Source organism: Mus musculus, chromosome Y (genome assembly GCF_000001635.26).
Source record: "Mus musculus strain C57BL/6J chromosome Y, GRCm38.p6 C57BL/6J".
NCBI classification, from domain to species: Eukaryota; Metazoa; Chordata; class Mammalia; order Rodentia; family Muridae; genus Mus; species Mus musculus.
This window is the reverse complement of record NC_000087.7, coordinates 7,456,034-7,462,067: the sequence shown is the minus strand read 5'-3', so window position 1 is coordinate 7,462,067 and position 6,034 is coordinate 7,456,034.

The window sequence follows — 6,034 nt, the reverse complement described above, 5'->3', positions numbered from 1 at the left end:
CCCATATTACATGAAAAAAATTAAATTAATATATACTTTTTTTAATCCAAAAAGCATGCCTATAGACCCATCTAATGTAGGGAGATCCTATTTGATGTTTCCTCTTCGTAGGTGACTCTAGATTTTCACAAGTTGGCATAAGATTACTAGCACACTCCGATTAACATAAACGCATTTTCAGTCATGTCTAAAACCATCATACCAATCGACCGAGATATTCTCTGTACATTCCATGGACTAAATGTCAGAAACATGTGTGTTTTACAGTGTGTCTCAGCTTTAAAGTGTAAATCCTGAAAGGAGGGCCATGGTCAACCTTCCTACTTCCTGCTTCTAGGCCACTATTTGCTGCTCTGTGGCACTACAAAGGCTTCTTTGTTAATCAGGTACCACTGTGCCATAGATATCTTGAAGTGACAGAGTGTACAAGCATCCATGGGACCTAGATGCTGATGAGAACACTCTTACACCATCTCCTGCCTTCACAACACACTTATTAAGATGGTGAAATATTGGGAAAGTCATGGTAGAACAAATTCTTTAAAGCCCAGTGCTGTTCTCAACAGTCATCTCCTGATTTTCTATATGGACCTCATATGTTACACTTTGAAGTCAACCCACAATCTCATGTTTCTTGTGCAAGTCATTAGAGTGTCAATTAAATCTAGACTTTGGGAATATATCAATAAGTCTGCATTATCTTCATATTCCCTGCCCTTAATTATGGTAACCTTGCCAAGAATAGATGTCTCACCATTCTCACTGACAGTTTACCTGGTAAATAGATAGTTGAGAAAAAGACATTCTTCTAAGGCCCAAATAGCCTAGTTAATCAGTATATGAGAAGCAGGGCTGACATCACTCAGCACAAAAGCTAAAGAGAGTCTCTTGTTTTGTGGAGAACTGAGAGAACAGCAGGGACAGGGGCCTTAATGATAGTCAGTCCAGACCTGGAGGCTGGGTCTAACAGCATCCAAAGGAATACAGGCCAATTTCCTCCAGCTTCCTGGAGGAGCACTGTGTCTCTTCAAAATGTGACAGGGATGGCACCCACAAGGGGGAAGAATGCAGTGTGTTCTAGACTTATTTTGAGCCATCAGGGTAATGATCCTCCCACATTTCCCTTGCTATTACAAATGATCAACCTCAATAGGGGTCATGTAAGCTCTGCTGACACCAGAATCTCTAATTGCAAAACCCTTACAGGAAAGACCAGTTTTCCTCCACTCTAAGGATAAAAAGCAAGGATTGGGCTCATATGGCTAAGCATTTTCTGACTAGCTTTGAGAGAACAGCGTGGTCCAAGGCCCAGATTTCAGATTTGGTGATTACTGACAGTTTAAAAAGTAAGTACCTGTAACGTTTGCTCTGTGGTACTGAAAAATATTGTCCCCAAATGTATGAACACAAAACGGTGAGCATGTAGCCTAAGGAGCAACATTTCCCTGATTTAACACCAGGCACTTGGCATTCATTCTATACACAGAAATACCCCCCGAGTCTCCAGACCACCCTCCTCAACTGTACATTACAAGCATTACAAGTTTTTGTTATAGCCCATAAGATACAAGTCTTCAAGAAAACACAATCAGACACAAGGCAGAAACAAGAACTCATGTATTGATCAAATTGCATTATCAATAAAAAAATGTCAGCAATGGGTTGACATTGCTTAGTGTCTGCATAAAATTGGTATAAATGGACCTAAAAGTTCTGTAAGAGTTCATGAGTACAAGAAAAACAAGATTATAATTTCTTAGTAATAAAGAGAGAAACACTTTCTGTTAAAGTATTCAAAACCCTGTCTAAGGTAGATTTGTCACTCAATGGTAGTATTTGATTTGTAACTTCAAAAGCTGACCCGTCAGGCAGGTCCAGTTATTCGAGGGTCTCGACAGGACTTTCTCCTAAGAAATAAATGGGGTGTAGAGAGAGATGAGGATATTGTGCAAACAAAGATATGGAAATGTTCTGAATTACATCAGGACCCCAATGTATTAGCCATGACCAAGGTTTAAATGCACAAGCAAAAGGGGAAGTGCCTTTCAGCAGGAGAAATGGGGCAGAAGCAATGCACCTCAGCAGGAGGGATGGGACAGCAGGGTGGGGGGGGGAGAGGAAGTACTTCTCAGCAGGAAGGAAGGGGCAGCGGAAATTTTTCTTTTGGCGACTACTGGTGGAAGCAGGAACTTGGCGTTATCAGGGTACATCTTTAGGTCAGGACATCCAGCACTGACTTAGGGTTGGAACAATCTGTAGTTGTTCTCAGAGCAGTGAGTCTGTGGCCTGCTTTTGACCCTCTTTTCTTATGGGGGCGGGGGAGGTGGAGAGACCCAATTCAGAGATCAGGACAATAGCGTTGCAGTAATAGCTCCCAACAAAAAGCATAGATGCACTCCCCACCACCAGAAAATTAAAAAAAACAAAACAATACAAAACAAAACAAAAACAAACAAACAAACAAACAAGCAAAACAAGCAAAAGATACTCCAATGCACTGTATCTGCTTTGTTGTGAGTAAATCCACAAACATGAATGGATAGCAACACAGGAAGGAATTATGCACAGCAAGGCACACACACACACACACACACACACACACACACACACAAAAGTAAAAAGAAACAGTCCAGTCAAGAAGCTATTGAAGAGAGTCCTTTAAAATTTATGATAAAGAAGATGAAGTATATTTCTTCACAGTTGATGATTTCTGGTGGAGGGCAAGGAAGATTCATTTTTAGAGCTTGTGTTTGATATTTTCTAGGTTCTTCTTTTTATACTCCAAAACACTAGATAGGACAGAAATAAAGGTAGAGAGAGGAATTAGAAAATCTCTGAATCTAATTTTTTTCCTAGTGCTTTTTCTTTAACTATGGATATGAAAAAACCACAAGCAACTTGCTTAACCAACCACCAAACACCAGACAAAATGTACTAGCTTTGACACTCAATTTTGTGCAAAGTAATGCAGCAGGAGTTTTTCACTAATGTATGTTGTATGTAAATATAGTATTGCACCAAACTTAGTAACTCTGTATTCCATACTTCCTGCATTCAGCTGTTCACTATTTTAATATTAGTCATACCTATTCCATGCTGTGCCATGTGTTTTGATGCAATTAAGTTTCATCTGGGGACCTCATATGAAATGCAAATATTGTGTGTAAATCTTCCTTAGTGTTACTTCATAAACATGTTTCATCTATGGAGTAACAGTATTAATGCTTTCTGTTTGAAGTACACTTTCAGTGTGCATAAGTAGATACTCCACTTTAGTATTTTATGATACACTAAATATAACATATAGTGTATACTTAGAAGATGAATCCAGTAAAGGATTTTTAAAATGTTGTGTGAGGGCTTTGTGATTAAAAAAAAAAAGTGTTCTCAATAGTATTGGCTGAGATTCTGCAGTCTTGTGTGTGCTCTTTTCTAATGAATCATAATTAACGTTTATGCTGAGACTCGGGGAGGCAGGCTTATCAGTAGAAAGAAAGCCATTATCTTGGAATCTCTCATTTTATAAGTACTCCTATAAGTATATAAATGTCTGGGTGGCCAATTAGACAGAAACCATGTCTTGGTATACTTGTTGCAATCTGATAGCTTTGTCGTAACCAATCACCCCACCTCTCAGGACTTGAATTAATGTAACTTCCTAAAATGTCCAAGAATTACAAAGACACACACCAGGTACATGCACACCACAAATTCTGACTCATTCTCTGATTCTGAATCTTCCTATGACTGTCCTTGTGACTCTGCCTCTCCTTCTTTTTCTGCCTCTACATTCTCTACCTCAGCCTGTATCTGAACCTCTGCCTCTGCACCTTCCTATGCCTTTGATTGTCCCACTGCTACTTATTAGTGCTGAGATAACATACAGGTTAGTTTAGTTTTAGAATTGATCTACTGTGGAATTGGTTTTCTATGAACATTAAGTTGCCTCTCTACCTTGTACTAAAACCATTTGATTGAATTTGAATCTTCAGTATAATGAGAGATGTAACCCAAATTCATAGGGCAACAATGTCTAGGTAACTGTCTGGCATTGAACAGTCACTCCACTGTTCTGAACAAACTGTTTGTAACCAGTAGTTTAAGCACAGGCAGATAGCATAAGTGTAAGTATGCAAGCCTGTCTTGATTTCAATGTGATAAAGATCGGGGCCCAAAACTACAAAAGGAGGTAATGGTTTCTTTCTGTTTACAAGTCTCAGCTTGTAAATTGCATGACCTAGGAAAGTCAGGACAGAACTTGATTCAGAGCTGGTAAGTAGAGGCAGAAACTGAAGCAGAGACTATGGAAGAACTCTGGATTACTTTCCTCCAAGTCATAGGTATGCGAGGTCCTAGGGGATGCAAAACAGAAAAGAAAGAAAAAATAAGTACCAAACATATCACAATGGTTGACCTACATGCATACTTTAAAGTCTGCTCTTGATAATATTTGTGTTCATTTGGAAATCAAGTTCTACATGACAATTGGTAAACAGCATACTTTTCATTATTTCTATTGGATGGACATTTTTACCTGAAGGAGTGTATTTGTTGGATGTGAACATTCCTGGACTACATGGAGGTCCTAAGTTAGCTTGTATAAGGTCCCCTGGAACAGGACTTACATGTGGCTGTGACACACAGGATGATCACTGGGAATTGAATCCCAGACCCTCTGCAAGAGCAGCCAATGATCTTATACTCTGAATCATGTAAAGTTCTCCACATTTCTGGAGAGAGAAGGAAGGTGTAGGAAGAGAACATTACTCAAAATGTCCAAATTCATCTAAGAATAAATTAATGCTTGCAAGGGTCTGTCAAGATACACAACAAAAACAAGAAAAAATTAGAAGGTGTGTAAAAATTGAAAAGAATGTTTGTTTCTGCTCTGTTGTGTGTTCTGACCAGGACTAAATGAACACACTAAATGAAGCTGCACTGAGAAGTATAAAGAAGGGAGGTACCACACTCTGACATGTACTAAGATTGTTTCAACTGTATTTGTGTAATCCTTCAGGGGCTTCTTGTCAAAAATAAACCCCCTTTATCAAATCCCCAACAGTAAATTCTGTGTGTCTCAATTGGAGACTGGGCAGAAGATATGTGAGATGCACCAGGAATGATTAAACTTTATGTTCTCTTGCTCAGAAACCATTTTCAGGGATCCTATGAAATCCAAATGTCAGCTCCAGACTGCAGAGTATCAGGTTTTTCTTGGCCAATTCAAAATTAGAGCCAATATCTAAAAAGATGACTTATCTGTTACACAAATTTGCTGCTACCAAATAGGAGGTGGCTATGATTCCCAACACCAACACTGTGGATCTCTCTCTCTCTCTCTCTCTCTCTCTCTCTCTCTCTCTCTCTCTCTCTCTCTCTCTCTCTCTCTCTCTCTCTCTCTCTGTCTCTCTCTCTCTGTCTCACTCTCTGTTTCTGTCTGATTGTGTCTGTGTGTGTTTCTGTGTGTGTCTGTCTGTTTCTGTGAGTCTGAATGTGATTGAGTGTGTGTGTTATTATAATGTAGCCCATTCTTAAAATAAGAAAGGCACTTTCACTTTGTGTTTTTTTTTTCTTTCCATTTTGGCCAAATTGTATTGATTAGCACTGGCTGGCCTCAAATTGGCTATGTATGTATGGCTTTCTTAGAAGTCAAAAGAGATATGATTTCATAAGACCCATAGTCCTCTGGTTAAAAGCAGGAATCACTGTGATAGGCTTCCATTTTGTAATATTATAAGGTTTGAACTATATGAAGGTATGTAAGTAGTCTTCAAAATTAATTCCTAGGTGCCAGGGAATGGGGGCAAACACACATTTAATCCCAGGACTTATTATACTGAGGCAGGAAAATCTCTAAATTCCTTGTCAGTCTCGTCTATAGAGCAAATTCCAGTTCAGCCAAAGATATTCCATGGAATGCAGCCTGGAAAAAAAAACTTGAAATGAATAAACTTCATAGTTAAGTAATGAATAATTAAAAAAAAACGCTGCGAAAGACGAGTGAAATATGCAATTATCTAGACATATACCAAAT